Source organism: Amblyomma americanum, chromosome 1 (genome assembly GCF_052857255.1).
Source record: "Amblyomma americanum isolate KBUSLIRL-KWMA chromosome 1, ASM5285725v1, whole genome shotgun sequence".
Lineage (NCBI taxonomy): Eukaryota > Metazoa > Arthropoda > Arachnida > Ixodida > Ixodidae > Amblyomma > Amblyomma americanum.
The window spans coordinates 309,030,056-309,045,249 of record NC_135497.1 but is presented as its reverse complement, the minus strand read 5'-3'; positions in this window follow the sequence as shown (position 1 = coordinate 309,045,249).

Below are 15,194 nucleotides of genomic sequence, written 5' to 3'. Positions count from 1 at the left end.
TCGAAGTTCATCTTTTATCTTTTCAGAAGCCCGACATGAATGACATTTGAGCTTCAGCATCTTTCATTATGCACGGACGGAAGCCCACGGATGTGTCGAACGCTCACGGTACTTGATTGTAGATTAGAAATTAAATTATGCGTTGAAATTAATCACATGCTCGGGTACCTCCAGAATATTTTCATTTCCTTGGGCACCCGCGAAACGAAATGGAAAGAGAAGAAAAAATGATATCTCGAGGTCATCGTTCTTCTCGAGTCAGCTGCTCAAGCTGCAAAAGACATCTAACACACGCCACCTTTTCGCAGGCCCATTCCTTCATGAGGATGGCCGTCCACCGAGACCGTCCCGACCTGTCGGCTGCTCAGCTCCATCAAACCGCCGGCAGACTTCAAATCTTTATGCAGAACGACCTTGGACAAGGAGCTGACTGCTGCCGGGAGTGCTGCGGGCCCAGCGCAACCCATGTCACGCGCCCACCTGGCCAGCCACCGGTCGCTGAGTTCGCCAAGCACTTCGTCGCCTCGGGCCCACGTCGCACCAGTATCATCGGAGCAGAAGCCCCTGGCGCCTACCACCGCCACCGCGGTCGAGGCCAAGGGACGTTTAAGTTGCGAGAAAGGCCTGCGCCGGGGTACATCATGCCAGGCACAGCAGTCAGCTATCCCCCCATCGACCGGCGAGGTAAGTTTACTTCTAAGTCTTCTCTGGTGGGTTGCTTTGGTGCACTGACTGGAGTTTCTTGTAAGCTTCTTCTCCGAAACTCGTTTTGAAGGTAATCGGTTAATGCTCGTTTTCGGAACGATTGAGCCGGTTGCCACTCAGTTGCCACCTGCAGTAGCTAAGAAGTATCGATATTTTAATCCAATGCGGATAACGTTCATGGGCATCGTTTTATTTTCACGCCTTATGCTGGGAACCAGCACACGCTGCTCGTAAGTTTTTCAGCACATAGTGACAGGGATACAGGATCTATTGCTTGCAGAGGATGAACTTGCCGTTGGTGGTTAGGTGCGGTGTGTTGCTGATGGCAGCGGCCGTCTCCTCCTTTCAAAGAACAAGAGGGACTTCACTCGTAACTAGGTCGTTGACTTTACAAGGTTTTACAGCGAAAGCTGTAATAGCTTTGCTCAAGCCAAACACAGGATAGGAAGTACAACGTCTGCCGTGTAACGCATGAGCATCACACGCGTAACGCGGTCGGGCTGGCAGTAGCAGCCCAGAGGAAACCCTTTTTTTTATAACTGCGCGGTTCATGTGTCCACCTAGAAAGTGAGCCAGTTATGCACCATTTCTTAAAAACAGAAGTGTTAAAGCCGCGAATAAATTTAAGCAGCCTAGTTCCCAATCTCACCTTATTCGCAGCCTATAGACATTCCGATCGATTTAAGGAAGGCGTGTCACTGGCTCACTTTGCTAGTGGACACGAGGACCCCGCCGTGAGAGATGAATACGAACTCCAACTAAAAGCTTGTTTCCAGCTAGCCTTGGTGGTTTCCTTCTACGGCACGGTTGAGGAGTACTTCTGCTAAGTGAGCCCGTTATGCACATTTCATTCCTGGATTCCAACGGAGGGTCTTGAACACTTCTAGTGCCCTGTTCTACACTATGCAATGATACTCGACGGGGAACTAAACTTTCTAGCTTCGTGCAAGCGGGCGGTACACTTTGGATGGAAGGAATTGTTGAAAGAGGGCAGTCTATGGTGCAGAACAAGGATATATGAATAAGTACAGCGCCTCACGTGGTACACACCGCTATCTAGTGGCGCACTGCACTCCACCAGGATGCAGCGCTAGGGCAATGCCACCTTTTAAAGTGAAATTGGATGCAACTGACCTGCTGCAGTTCGTGTTGACAGCCATGCTTGAGCGGTCGGTGAATCATACCTTAACCTTCCCGTCTTTATTACTTTTCGACAAAACTGGGCAGATGTTTTCTTCGTTTTGGCAAAGCGATGATTTCCGATAAGTTCGACGATAAAACATATACGAGTGGTGATTATCGCCGGAAAAAATTCTCAGTGTTTAATAATTTGGTAATAAACCAAAGAGCGACAAATCTTTCCTCCTTGATATCGAGCTGTGCACCATTGCTTGTAGAAGGATCGCTGGCCTTATGTTGGCAGCACCACAACGAAGTTCTTCATACAATTTTACAACTTTAGATATTAAAAAATGCTCGAAACAATACAGTGTAGTCGCTTGTTTGAAGCTCAAAGCGTCGGAACGTTGGCTACAGAAATGACGTTATAGGGCGGAAAGTTAGCACCTCTGGATTAAGGTCGGAAACCTTGAGGCAGGCTTCGCCCCGTACTGCGAGTCTGTAGACGCGTTCGTATCGCGACAATTCGTCTGATAAATCAGTTTTCCGCAATAGCGAATTTGGATGTTGGTCTACGGGTCAGCTATGAACTACAAGTCATAGCAGGTGATTCAGATATTAGGACACTAACTAGCATATGCTAATGTATGCCCATATGGACAGATGAACTTGCATTGAAAGTGTAAAAGTAAGGAACATAAAAAAAGATTTAAACTTCATGGTACATACACACATGAACAACGCAAAGTCATTGAAAGCGAGAGAGGCATTGGGGGATGTCTCCTTCTTTATTGTTGTGTTTCTTCGATGTGTTATTAGTGCACCATTATTTGCCTGAAATATAATTCATGAGAATGTAGGCGCCAAAACAACTACATGGCCTCTGGTGGGATCCGGAAGCCCACAGCCTCTGCGTGTCGCGTGCAGTATTCTACAAACTGAACTATGACGCCCTCTGTTCGATCTTCTCCCTTCGTGGGTGCTTACGTTGCATATTTAAACTGACCTTGATGGACAGTTCGCCGGTGCCACCCTAAACCGTGCATCTGCCGAAGTATTTATTCATTACTATTGTACTTGGTGCGGAGATACCTGATGCTAGTTTTGTGTGTGCGTGTGCGTGTGTGTGTGTGTGTGTGTGTGTGTGTGTGTGTGTGTGTGTGTGTGTGTGTGTGTGTGTGTGTGTGTGTGTGTGTGTGTGTGTGTGTGTGTGTGTGTGTGTGTGTGTGTGTGTGTGTGTGTGTGTGTGTGTGTGTGTGTGTGTGTGTGTGTGTGTGTGTGTGTGTGTGTGTGTGTGTGTGTGTGTGTGTGTGTGTGTGTGTGTGTGTGTGTGTGTGTGTGTGTGTGTGTGTGTGTGTGTGTGTGTGTGTGTGTGTGTGTGTGTGTGTGTGTGTGTGTGTGTGTGTGTGTGTGTGTGTGTGTGTGTGTGTGTGTGTGTGTGTGTGTGTGTGTGTGTGTGTGTGTGTGTGTGTGTGTGTGTGTGTGTGTGTGTGTGTGTGTGTGTGTGTGTGTGTGTGTGTGTGTGTGTGTGTGTGTGTGTGTGTGTGTGTGTGTGTGTGTGTGTGTGTGTGTGTGTGTGTGTGTGTGTGTGTGTGTGTGTGTGTGTGTGTGTGTGTGTGTGTGTGTGTGTGTGTGTGTGTGTGTGTGTGTGTGTGTGTGTGTGTGTGTGTGTGTGTGTGTGTGTGTGTGTGTGTGTGTGGCGGCGACTCCTTGGGCGGCAACCAATACTGCCGTCGCTTTCGTCATGACTGCCGAGCCGCTGCCCTAGGAGTACGTCCGGCCAAGCGGCTGCTGCTGCCGGTGCCAGCCGCTTCCGTAAGTGGCGTCTCACAGACACGGGCACACTGCTCTCCTCGTTGCGGCGTTCCGCGCACAATCTTGCACGAAACTCGCGGTCAGGAGGAAATGATATCCGAAGTGATATGCAGCTGCAATCTCTTTGTAGACGCGCCTGGCTTCGAGAGAACACAATAAGGACAATTGGGGGAAAGCGTCATACTTAGACTTCCGCGGAGGGTGCTTGCGAGCAGCTGAGAAATAATCAAGCTGCATGTAACAGGAAGAATGCGTACACCTATAGGCGTTGGTATACGTGTGGTGTACCAGATAACAAGGGAAGGTAAACATTAAGTGAATATCCGAACCACTTATGCATACAGGAGAATGAAAAAGTTATTGAGTGGGCGTGAAAGGTACACACAGACCATGAACAGCAGCTTACTAGTACCCTTCAAAAGCAGAGTTCAAGAGGAAAATTCAATGGCCGTATCTCGACATTACACACCTATGGACAGTGACATGGAGGCTAGTGACGGGAGTGCAGCCGGCTATGGAAAGGAAAAAGATTGGGGGAATGTTAATTGACGGAGAGAAAAACAAGAGTGGGCAAGGGGAGAAACGCGTGTTAACGATAACCTAGATGGCATCAAGAGGAAGGGGCATGTGTAGGGTATGTAGTACGGAGAGGTAAAAACCGCACGGTTCCTTATTGTGATGGAGTGCATTCCCGCAGCGGTGGCCAAGTGGTTGAGCATCCGCCTCGCATGCGGGAGGTGCGGGGTTCGATTCCCAGTGCCGCCGGGTACCCACCGGTGATACAATGGGTACAAGCTTTCCCCTGGTCTGGTGCTCAGCTTCTTTAGGGTGAAATGCTTGGGAAATGGGTCTTTGACCCCACCTTGAGAAATGGAAAATACCTTGTGTCATGGCGCTCTTTGGCCGTAGATGTCCTTGCGCCATAAAAATCTATATCCATCATCATCATCATCATCCAAGGGAAAACGAACTTTGCTGGATGTGGCACAGTCATGGCGGCAGATCAGATTAGGGAGTTTACGGGGTGCAGCAGGACGGGGTTAATTTCAGATTGAGAGGCGACTGTCTTGAAGTGCACGTTGCTGGGATCATGGTAGTGATGGTGATTGTTTAACGGCTGCCACTGAAACATTACGAGGCTTTCACTGATATATATTGTCCCGTAACCAAGGATCGAAACATCGTTCATTCACTGGCAGCTTTCCTAGAAAAAATTCTCAGGGTGCGCGTGTCAAACTTGACCTCCTTTTCTTTGGTGCTACCTGAAGCCATATAGTGGCATAAATTCCCACTCCCCCTCCCCCAAATATAAACACTGAAAACCATTAGGGCACTACGAGCAATCTAGAGGTGGTAAACGAACAACAAACGAAGGGGCAAAATGGCAGCTGGCAAACGCGCTCCATACGAGAAAAAGAAATAGGGAAGCGCTGTCAGGTAGTGTGTGAAATGGGGCTTCATACGGAGTACGTGCACTACTCCAGGCTGGGTTCGACGGCGCGCACTCTGCACAGAACCGCCGGGCAGAGCATCATAAGTCGCATCCGTGATGCTATGCAATACTGTATAGGCGTAAGCAGCAGCACCATAGGAGTTTCTCTGACAAGCGTGGGCTACGGACAGGGGTCCACACCCACACTTCGTCGTCGGTAGCCGACATGTCGCGGTGTCATTGCTTGTAGCGGCGTGCACGTGTTCCCTGTTGCCGCCTGATGAGCATGCGGGCCAGACAGCGGGCTTCCTCCGCGTGTGGGACAAATTCCCCGGCGTTTGATGTCAGCGCCCAGTCACCGGTATTGCACGGAAACATGGCATCCAGCATTGTGTGCACATTACGCCAATAAACGAGACGAAATGGCGTCAAATCTGTTGTTCCTTGTACGGCCGAATTGTACGCGAAAACCACGTATGGGAGGATCTCATTCCAAGTCTTGTGCTGGACGTCTACCTACTTTGAGAGCATATCTGCTACGGTTTTGTTCAGTCGTTCGGTGAGCCTATTTTTACCCCAAAAAGTCTATTTTTCTAAATTTCTTACGCTTCCCTGAACGAAAGGTTATTTTTGCTGACCGACCTCGCCTATTGCGTTCGTTATACGTGGCGCCTAGGCATGGGCTTTAGAAAAGGTGACATATAGATGAAACTAAACATTAGATGCAATGTGTTTGCAAAAAATGCTATGCAGGGAAATAGGATGTCATAATTAGGGCACACGGACTGCCGGCCGTCCTATAGGCGTGTCTTCAGTGCGGCACAGGGGCAGCGCATGCTCCAGTTCTTCACTGCATCATCGGACTTGGCCTATTGAACTGGAAACCAGTAGGAGCACGAAGTCAAAGGTTATGCAAAATGCAAACAATTTCGTCCAGCTCTTTATTCGGCTTCAGGAGCAGATGTTCTATCAGTGGCCCTTTTTATCTCACTTCAGCTAAAGGGCGCACTCCACAGAAGACCGGCAGTGGCCGCCAATAAGCTGTGACTTGCAAACACGGCCTACCATTTCAGCGCAGCTCTTCTAGGATTACCCTTCGTTCAGCGCTCCAGAGAGTAATACGCACACTTTTGTTGGGGTATGATCACTGCTGCCATGCTGGATTTGCACTGCCGTGCATTGGACGGCTTATTTTGTTCACAATTTCTTGTTGGATACTAAGAGCACAGAAATTTGGATGATTATAATAAAGCAAAACGACAAGTTAATGGACATAAAACGAAAGGAAACAAAGTTGAGCCGGGTTGTAACTTAGACGAAGGGCTCCTGCAAGTTCTTCATTGTAGCCAAGAACGTAATCAGGAGCCGAATCCGCGAGATGGTTCGCTTTGGAACCGGTTCGGTTCCCCGCTAGCTGCCGCGCGCGATTGGTCGCCTGTCGTCACAGCCGGCGTGACGACATCTCCCGGAGGCGGAACCATAGTTTTTGTACACGTCACACGAGCTGTCAATCAAGTGAGAGCGAACCGGTGAGTCAAACGACCGTGGAACCGAGACGCTGGCGTTCGCTTCAGTGCAAATGTGATTCCTCCGTCTGACTTCTTGATGTGCGCGCTGTTAATGGCCGATTCACACGACGGTCCGTTCGCCCGCGGCCCGCGCATCACGTGTTCATGTGCCACTAAAAACTGGCCTGCGATCCGATGACGTCAAACGGGCGCGACGGACCAAAAGAGCAGACGACGCGCTGGGTGTACCACTGTTGCCAGATTATTTTTAAGCGTTTGGCAACGCTGGTCAATCTGTTTTTTCCTCCCGACCCATGACTGCGATTGAATGGTGCAGGTGCGGCCCTTTGTCCAATTCCTCAATGGCCTGGACCATCTTGCTAGCCGAGTCGACCACTTCATCATGGTAGCGAACGCAGTGCAGCTTGTCAAAACAGCTCCCAGCTCAACGCCACTCAGCGAAATGCGGCAGCCGAAATATTTCAAGAGCGGTGGTTGCCAGAGCTGGCGCACGCATCTTCACGGGCCGCCGCTGATTCCCGCGAGGGGAGAGGCACTTGAACTTCCTTGGTTGTCCAGTCCGCAGGACGACAGCACGCCTCTAGATATGGTGACGCATGAACACTTGATGCGCGGGCCGCTGGCGAACAGTCCGTCGTGTGAATCGGCCTTAAGTGATCGTTATCAGCGGCCGAACATATACGTGAGGATCCCTTCGACATGCCATGATGACCTTTTACGCGGCATTTCATGCTTTCGAAGGAATTAGTGTGCCGGCGATCTGCCGAAGTAGAGTGTGAACTCGGACCGCGATGGCGCCAGAGAAATATCTGCACGCTTCGGTTTTCTGCCACCCCTGTCTATCCAGTGGACGTTAGCAGCAGGACGTTGGGCACAGCTCGGCGTGAGCGCGCTGACGGCCGGTTTATACTTATGATTCGTACAGAAAAACATGGAGAAAGTGCTGTTGAGAATCTGCCTGTGCCTCTTCGAGTTTCAACACGCGTGCTTGCTGCGTGAAGAACGGATTAGCGAGCGCTGTCATTGATCTCTGTATCATCACAAACGCTTCGTTGTGGCGCACGTTAAAGCTTTTCTTCGGGAACTTTCGCTGTTTCGCAGCGGTGATAGCAAGAGTCCACATCGTTCTACTTGTCGGTGGTCTCTTGAATGAGCCGCGCCTTCTTGGTCAGTTGGTTGAGTCAAAATGAACCCTTACCCTATAACACTGCTGCTTTTCCCTGAGCCATACTCCCTTTCTTTGTCAAGTTAAACAGTAGACTTGTTAGGTAACCTGCGTTTTCGTGGTTGTAAACGAGCTAACGTTATCTTGCAGTATACATTACCTGGATCAGTTGTGTTAACATTGGTCTCAGGAGTGCGTAAAAAAAGGGATACCGCACGCTTGTAGGGAAAACTAGCATTTTCTATTACCATGAGGATAAGTTTCACTCGCGAGCTGATAGAGGTATATATCACCTTTCAGTTTAACGTCCCAAAGCGACTCAGGCTATGATCAACATTTTAGTGGAGGGCTCCGGATAATTTTGACCACCTAGGGATGTTTAACGTGCAGTGACATTTCAAAAGATCCGGGTTTCTATGATTTCGCCTCCATCAAAGCGCGAACGCCGCGGCCGGGGTCAAACTCGCGTATTTCGGGACAGCAGCCGAGCATCATAACCACTGTGCCAGCGCGGCGACTGAGTAGCGAAGGTGGCAGCTAGTCATCCGTAGTGGTGAGCGATGTGCGATTCGTGGTGGCTGCGTTAACTGTAATGCCGCGTTAATTTTGGTGCTGGCTCCTGCTCCTCTGTTTTCTTTTTTCATTAGGTGCAGTGGAAATATTCTTTGATATTCATAGTAATATTTAGTCCACGCGTGTCTTCGTTCCGATTCTGTTAACGAACACCGTTTCTTCTGCCTGCATGTTCACATACAGAAGAACTTCAACTATATTGCTCCATGAGCTCAATTTGCAGCTACCGCTGGGCCATAGAGTTGTGTCGACCCAGAGTGCAACCTCTGCGTGCCGGCACTGTCACTGGATTACACGAAAACGACAGCAACAAAACTTCTGCAATACCACAAGCTTCCTGCGCAAGTTCAAAAATGAATGCCACCCTGTCCCGAACGGAAAAGGACCCCGCGTGGTCGCCGATTGGCTGCAGTTTCCCCCTGATCCTCCCATAAGGTTCCCCCCAACTCATGTCTACGTCAAAATGACGTAGCGGCAAAGCGAACTGGTTCCAAAGCGAATTGTTTCGTGGATTCGTCCCCAGGAGTTTTGTTCGGGAGGGGCCCCAGGTATTTTTTTTGGGGGGGGGGGGGGGTTGAACTTCATTTCGGTGGGGGGGGCGGGCCCCCTCCCCCCCCCCCCCTCCTTGGATGCGTCCCTGGGTGTAGGCGTTGTTTCGTTATAGCCGTAGGGGGCCTTGGCCGCAAGTGCCGCATGCCAACGAGATTATTTATCATTTTTTAGAGCAAGGGCAATATACAATGTGTATAGTCTGCCATCGATATGAGCTGACGTGTTGTGGCCTGCGCACTCGTCTGTTCCATCCAAAACGGGTACTGGCAATGGAGTGGCTTCTGCTCGCCCGCTGTCATCGCTGCCCGTGTCAGCTTCAGCACCTGATCACACTGATAACGCTGATCAGAACAGCACCTCTGCACGGGTTCAGCCCATGACAGAACTGTCTCGTTGTATTGAATTAGTACGCCATACTGAATGCTACCCTCCAAGGCATAGGGAAACGAACTAGACTGCAGATGGCCCCTGACAATGCACGGTGTGCTGCCAGATGGCCGAGTGCAACGAGGTTGTCGAACGGCATAAACCCAGGTAGTTTAGAACTTTTTGCTGGACGCGCATTAGTGCACGCCTATTGTAAAGAAAGCACACATAAAAGAACTCAGGAAAGACGACGAACATGGAAAGAGCGAAGACTTTCAGCGCTCTGTCCGTCTTCATCGTATTTCCTGTGTTCGCCTTTTATGTGTGCGCAACTGTTTCTTAACAATAGGCATAAATGCAATGACCTTCGTAAATGATTAGAGCGCAGCTCGCCGCGTGCGCCACTCGCCGTCCCTTCGTTCAGCTGGCCGCGTACCCGAATTGCCAGATGTTCGGTGAGGATAGACGTGCTTTAGCCGAACTGGGGTTTGCGTGAAGGCTCGTCATATTCCTTTGAGGTAAATATTACTTCGTAAAAACGATATTTCATTGCATGGGCTTCTATAGCTTCCATCCATTGTTTCGTTGTAGCGAGTTTTGCAAAGACCGTACGGATCGCACTTTTCTACTCGCGCCGCCACTTCATTTTTTATTCAATAATTACCCCGCATTGCCCGAAGGCGTTGCAGCAGGGGGGGTTACAAATTTGCAAAAAAGACACCTTCATAGAGGCATACACTGAAGCTTGGACGCTCGTTCCCTCGAGTACTAAGTGCCGGGCGCCCAATGTTCCTCTCTCCAGACCCCCACTTTCTCCTCCCGCAAGAACTTGGACGACGCTTGAGCTTCGCCTTTAAGAGTGGAAACCGGTAGTTTTATCGGACCGCCGCCGTTAATCAGCAGCCGCTACCGGCAGCCTCGTGGGGAGGGGAGGGGGGATGACTCTGCTTTTTACACAGACCAAAGGGATCGCAGAGCCTCTCGGCAGACTCTGCGACAGATGGAAACTTAATGTGAAAGTAGTATCGCTCCATCACGTGGAGGCACACTCGGCGGCACCACGGCGGTTTTGTACCTCTTTCCCCGATTAGTGATGCCCGAATCACACCTTATTCATAAATACCTCACACTTACACACGCACCAAACCGTTGAAGTACGTTAACCATCTCAGAAATCGAATTAATCTGATTGAATTACCTAATAACAATTCTGAATAGTCATAATTAACAATGCACGCATCAGTATAAGCCTTTAAGGCACCATAGCAAGTCAGAGACGACAACGCATTCAACAGATCCACCTCTATCCGAATCAAAGCGACGAGCGTTTGTGGCCAATGGGTAGCGTGCCGTCTCGCAGTCTAATGGCCGTGTGCTCGAATACCACCTAGTTCACCACAATTTACTTTCACCGAAACTACTTCAGATATATACACATCCTTAAGAGTTTGTGACCAGTTCGAGCACGCAAGCACCAATCTGTCTTTCGCAATGCCGGTTCCGCGCGTTAACAGAGCAGCATGTACGGGACGCAAGAGTGACCGCAGGAGTGTGTTTGAATTACCCACGCGAGGTCATGGGGTCATTGAAAGGAGGTTCTATTCAATAAAAACGGAGTTGTTCTCAGGGAAGTTAAAGAAATGAAACGCAGGCTTCGCCATGCCAGGCCATTTTCGAAAACAATAATCGATACCTGAGGGCCCTCATTTAAGGCAGATCCTTGAGGCTACCCAACACTGCTATTCGCTCCCAAACGGGGATAACAGAGTCCTTTTTAGTTCTTTCTTTCCGGCAGCGGAAAAATTGTTAGATCCAATTTTCTCGTCGATAAACGTGTCTTGTAGCAGTACAAAGATCAGCGTATCCAGAAAGAGCCGCAAGATCGGTGTTCACTTGGAAAAAAAGGTGGATGTAGTTGTCTTCAGTGCATGATTAATTTGCCAAAACCATACGCAAGCACCTTTAAATATGCAGATTATTCACGTCGCCAGGGCCACTAAAATATAAACTTGCTTCAGGTGCGAAACATTTATCTGCGTAACGTGCACCTTTTTGTGTTCAATAGCTTCCATAAACGTACGCCACGGCTGCAAGCATCGATTGCTTCTCACAACCGTTACATAGCCGGACATCTAAAGTACCGGCCAATATAAGGCCAACATACAGAGAAGCGAACGGGCTCGTATACCTGTTAATACATTCCTTCCTTGTGGGCGCAGAGTACAATATCCAAGATTGTGACTGGCGTAAATTCTTTCTTTGTCGCACTACGTAGGAGTGTCACTGAAGGAGCTGGCGGTGTTTCTGAGGGTGGCTCACTGTGACCACACCTTTACCTCACTGTCTCGTTTTGTATGACGCCGCATGAACCACTGTGGTCACTGTGAAACAATTTTCTACGTTGAACGCGATTTCTTAATGATTTCTGTCTGTCGCTCACTGGTTGATCCACCAGCCTCAATCACTCTTCTCTCGACTACGCAGGTTGCTGAAGCTCATCTTTGTGGCCATCCTGAGTGGGTTGCGACGCTCCTGAGAGCCATGGAAAACCCGGCGAAAGTTTCGATTTTATTTTTGAAGTATTTTTTCGTCACTAATGAATTGGACACAGGGATCAATAGCGTTATAAATTATTATGTGAAAAGAACGCAATAGCTGTCTCCTCATTTCTTTAGCAGCCTAGAAGCACTCTGTGAACGTTTCATGCCCAACAATTTTAGAAAAAATTTGAATATTGCAAACCTGTAAGGTACTCGTATGGAATTACTGAATCCAATGTTTCATTCTTCTGATATGCAGCAAAAACTTTGTTATAGCGTTTGCATAGTTCGCATCTAGCAAGTTAAGATTGCCTTAGAAAACCAATAGAGAACGCTTTTGACGAGTTCTGTGGATACTCATTGTTAGAGTAAAATCACAAATATTAGAAAAATAATTCATAAACTCTCACCTATTAAAATATGCTTTGGTCCAGAATTGTTGGGTGTGATCCATCGCTGTTCACTGCGATGCTGAGTGCGTGCAACACATGCTGGATAAAGCATTCAGTCGAAGGAGTTCATCATTACAGACAGATTACGCTCTCCGCACCCCCTACTTTGTAATAAAACGCCCCTCAAGGGGTGGTCCACCATGATAACACGTTATCACTCAGCAAGGGAAGGCGGCAGTTTTCGCTTAGGACGAACTACACTTACGGGCAGAAATAGTCCTGGTTTGCAGTCAGCTCTTTTGTAGGAGTGAAAAAGAAACTACATGTGCTAAGATAAATGGATGCGTGTGTTTAGTCGACTGTGCTGGTATACCGCAATACATCACGAGCCCGAATACGGTTGCCTAAGACCAGCTGCCGAAATTGCACGGCATTGCTGAGACACCCGTTTGCAAAGCTCTCCAATTTATGGGAAAAGTAATAGCTGTGGTTGATAGAAAGAAATGATCTCCATTACACTTCGAACCTTTTTTTCACTACTGTCGTCCGGGGGGTAAGAAGTAGTCATGCTGAATCGAGTATTCAGTAGGTGCTGCAGAATTCTGCCGAGCCATTCCAGTTCCATTTGAAATCCTAAATCCATATTTAAAGGCAGTATGCAGTCTGCAATGTGAGGGAAGTTGTTGCCAGTGAAGCATGCGAATACAATAAATACAAGAGCGCTCAAAATAAAATCTACGACTTGTCGTGAGGTGGTATGCGTGAGAAACTGCGGGCAAAACCCAGCAGCACTACTCATGGCAAAGAGAGAGCGCTGCTCTGTGTGTACAATTCTGGCTGGTTTGTTCCCACAACGGAAGCAGTTTTTCTCTTCATTGCAATTAAACCGGACAAAAATGTGAACGCTTGTTAAACTGTTCACGCCTAATATATTCAGGGTAGCTTATAAACCTTGTAGTTAAAGAGCTGGAAGAGCTTAAATAGATCCATCTGTAAGACAATCGAAGCACTAGGACTCCTACTCGTAGGATCCCGATAAGCTCAATCACAAAGGCAGTTTCTGACGCACATTTCTCTACAAGCTCCCTAAAGCGCTGTCAGCAAAAAATTTAACTTGCAATTCTAAGTTTGCTGTAGAAGAGTTGCTAGGTGGGAGAGTGCGCGTTGAGAATGCGCCCTTATTCTTACTTCACGATCTGCAAGGTCCAATAAAGTTTATTGTTTCTCTGCGCTTTTGTGTTGTTTCTTCTGTGTTGTCCAGCCGCGTTGCGCGCTGTTTTTTCATTATGGATCAAATAAAACTGGGAATTCCTAATCTCAAAACTTGAGAACTAAAATTCGGGCATTCTGTTTTATACAGATTTCGCGACTAAGTCCGATGACCTGATGCCAATCAAAGTTTAGAAAGAAAACAAGCGCAGATTGAAGAATGCCGTTAAGCAGCGCAGCTTCGAGACTTTTCGCTTGAGCGCGCTAAAGCGCCGCAGAACATTCCGTCCTCCAGGCTTCAATTTTCCAATCAGCGCATCCGCTTTAGTGGGAAAAGCTGGGATGCCACGCTGCGATGAGCGTCGAAAATTGCCTCCTCCTGGAAAGCTCCCTGCATAGTTCGAGTTAACTGCACTAATATTCTGATGTCCATGCCTCCGCCTTGCAAAATACTGTCATTATGACAGACGATGATAGACGAGGACCCCGAAGCGGTATGATATGAACAAAAGTTATTTCAGAAAACAGCACTCTTAAAGGTTGAAAGGACAATGACAGCAGAAGAAAAGCAAATAAAACTAACGGGGAAACAAGCGTTCGTAAAGGCATATTCCATTTAGATGAGTAATTTTATTTTGAAGAAAAGGACAAAGAGCGCTGACTTGGCCGACATTATTATTCTTTGAAATATGAAACTCACTAGAGAGGTTATGAAAGCGTTTCATATTAAAAGCAATTAGATTATCTGCCGAATTTATCCCTCTGGGGCCTTTTGTTTAAAAAATCACGTACCTGAATGCTACCTGCAGCTGACTGAGCGCACGTTTTGTTTTCTCTTGTTTTTTTTCTGTTGTTATCATTTATCATCTCAGAGTGTGTGGTTTTCTGAAATAAGCGAGCTGCGCGGAACACCTCTGTGCCGTCATTTATCACCGTCTGTGTCTGTATTCCGCTTCTAGAATCTGAGAATAAACCCATATCAAGTTGCCCAGTTATCGTTACTTCTGATCTTTTCCAAGAAAACTACTCTAAGAACCGTTGGCGTTTTGAATTTAGGCAGAGTTCCTAAGTATAGGGCGCTTTTGTCGAACCAAGCTTAGGTTTAGCGCGACGCATTTTCTCTTGCGCTCGAGCTGAAGGCAATCTATGGGCATGCCGCTGTTGCGAAGTTGCTGCAGCAAGCTGATTACTGCGCGGCGTCAAATCGCAGCATGGCGGAGTGGTAAAGCCCTGTTAGGTTTTAACTACACCGCGAAGGTCTATTTCCTTCGCATTAGAACAGACACGCTATTTCTTTGTACCTCGACTCTTCAGATGCGAGCTCTTCTTCATGGTGCTCTCACCCTCAAATTTCGTCGGAGCAACACAATAGTGGCGCTCTTTCCAGTAGCTGTGCACTTCATGCAGCGCAAACGGTTTTGGTCCTATGGGCGGATGCAACAAGGGATGTCCTGCTGCAGGTGAGCGCAATGGTTTCGTACACTGTGTGGCTCTCTGCTAGGACATTCTGGTGCTTCAGCTTCCTTTGCAGTTTTTCTGCGGTGTCATCACCAGAACTAAGCTTCATTAATGAACATTGTTTATATAAGTCAGGCGAACATCGTTTTCCGGAAAAGTTTTCTTTTGTTACAGAGTTAACCGGATTCACACGCGAATTAGGTGAAGCTCGAGATCATCGACTCTCTGTAGACTGTTCTTTCTTTTGTTTCCAGAAGGCATTTGACACCGTACCGCGTGTTTTAACAATTGAAAGGCTTCCAGCTTATAACATTAACCCTCAGGTTATTTTTATATAAC